The sequence below is a fragment of the Oratosquilla oratoria genome, chromosome 19, assembly GCF_046742065.1.
Source record: "Oratosquilla oratoria isolate Oo_2021 chromosome 19, ASM4674206v1, whole genome shotgun sequence".
Taxonomy (NCBI): Eukaryota; Metazoa; Arthropoda; class Malacostraca; order Stomatopoda; family Squillidae; genus Oratosquilla; species Oratosquilla oratoria.
Window position 1 is genome coordinate 7,593,212 of NC_134795.1, and position 2,500 is coordinate 7,595,711.

The 2,500-nt window shown below is 38.3% G+C and overlaps 1 protein-coding gene across 2 annotated transcripts in view; it reads right to left on the reverse strand.

The window, feature by feature from the left end:
• LOC143035710 (uncharacterized) overlaps positions 1-2,500 on the reverse strand; it is a 330,735-nt gene that overhangs the window by 51,780 nt on the left and 276,455 nt on the right. The window lies entirely within an intron of this gene.

Below are 2,500 nucleotides of genomic sequence, written 5' to 3' on the forward strand. Positions count from 1 at the left end.
CATATACACAAAAGTATTTTAATATTTCTACTTTCAAGATTAGACTATTTTCACTATTATGAGATAATCAGTAGTAAATCATTCAGAATATTATTACAGCTGCCTCTACCATTACTAACATTACAATATCTGTTGCATATTGTAATTGTAGAAGCAATAACAGGGAAAGAACCAATAATTTCTTCGTTGAAAGACAATCTTGAGCGACGAATTCGTGGAGAAAACGTTGTATATGGTTGCATGAATACTTTTAATCATATACATGATCAAGAGGGGGGCACAGAGCATTAGACAACTTTATGGATGGGGATGACAGGTGGTGATGGATACGGACCTGCCTAGTGTAGGCCTTATGGTCTCTTGCAGTCTCCTTTATTCTTATGTTCTTATGTTATGTTCTTATGGCGGGATCTTGAAAACGAGAGAATGATTATTTGCAGAGAAGAAATGCTGCAGGCCAAAGAGTTTTGTCATTCGTGACACCTTCTTTATTGAATGTGGAAAACAATCATTTCTTTGCATATTCTTAAGTATCTTTAGTGCGATGTAGGCTCCTCACTGAAAGAAAATTACTGAACCTTTTAAAACTTATAGAAAAAATTACATTTGAAGGCTAACGCTATGAATATCTTACAGAAAATTGGTGATGGAATTAACACGAGCCAGTTATCATTCGGTGTTTAAAGGAATACAAACATGTTTGCATTTGGTTAAATCCAGCGTGGCGCAACCAGCACCAACGTATGAAGTGAACTGTGAACGATTAGGAAGACCAACTGGAAGAAGGCGGAGGCAGAGGCACTGTTGTCTGCCTGGATTAGCTGAGGACTGTGTGGGGATTGAGGCAAAGGAAATAGATAAATAAAACGAGAAAAGAGAGAAAGAGTAAACAGATGAGCAGAATAACAATTAGGGTATACGTCATGTAGAGCATAAGTTATGCGCAGGGTTCTTAATTGAACTAATGTTCTTCAATAATCAAAATAACCAATGAAACGAAACGTAATAATCTGATAAAAGAACCAAAGAAAATTGTTTGCTACAGTTGGAGGTGTGTGTGTACAGATGGATTAGGATCCTGTGTTCGACGAAAGAGAAGTTTAAACAAACGGGAGATCGTAATAAGTGTGGGTGGCAAGAGAAGACCATATGCGTGCTTCTCTACTCATTTCATTGCTGACGTCAATGTAAAAGCTTCTATCAAAGTTAACACTGGATAAAAGGGTAATATCCTTTACCATACGATATGACGTCATATCGTTGTCATGTTGTCGTCTCGTCTCCTGTGCTTACGAACACTGGATAAAAGGGTAATACCCTTTACCATACGATATGACGTCATATCGTTGTCATGTTGTCGTCTCGTCTCCTGTGCTTATGAACAAATCCAGATGGTCTTGTTCAGTTTAAGGGAAAAAATCTCATTAACCTCTTCTCGAGTTTTGTCGTATTATATATTTATTCTGATCAACAAAAGACAAATCAATTTAATTGAAGGAAACTGACTCGATCCCCCAGAGAGTTCATTAGCCATTTATTTTATGACATCTGGCTTGGCGGACGGAGAATGCCTTAATTAATTTGACTAAGTTAATTTGAAGTTCTCCAAAACTGTTTATTTTTTCCTCTGATGTTAATGTACGTACTCATTTAAGTCGGTCAATCTCACGGATGAGATTTTTTTTCTACAAAGAATTCATCCAATGAAATTAACGAATTCATAATCTGCCACAAAGGATATAGACAACAGAGGCTGTAATAAGAGTTCAGGCCAATGACCGGACAGGGAAGAGCCTCGTTCCACGTCGGGACGGTATGGTTGCCGGCGCTTAGAGTCCCTTTTAAACTATTATTACTCCTGTCCTTCTCTTCTTCCCATTTCTCCTCTTCCTCCTCTAACCTCACCTCCTCTTTAGATCCCGCCCTCCCTTGTACTGCCTCTTTTATGTATTTCCGTGTCTCTGATCATCTCATCTTCCATTATATCTCTTATCCTTTACATCTTTTCCGTGATTCTGTACCATTCTCTTTTCTTCTCTTCTTTATTACCCACTTGAAAAATTAATATGGATAATCATTATCTATTTCCTTTATTATGTCTACTCTTTCTCTCCTCTCCATCTCTCCTCTTCATTCCTCTTCTCGTCTCTCCCTTCCTCTATCTTACCTCCTCCATTTGTTTCATCTTTCCATGTCACCATCTGAGTATTTTTAATTCTTCTGTCCACCTGTCTAAACTATCTCTCTTTCCATTGTTCATGCCCTTGATGCGATGATAAAATCTATTATGGCTAGTGCAAGACTATTTCTTTTGGCCTGAGGACCGCCACTAAACCAATATTGGTTATTTTCCTTACCTCCCAATCCTCTTATTGCTCTTCTCATCCAAGTTTCCTTCATCCATCTTAAATCCATATCCTCTCCTTCCCATCTTCCGACTCCCCGCGACCAATCTTATTCGTGCCCTCTTCAACAGCAGTATAGTCCCTTCTCAAAATAC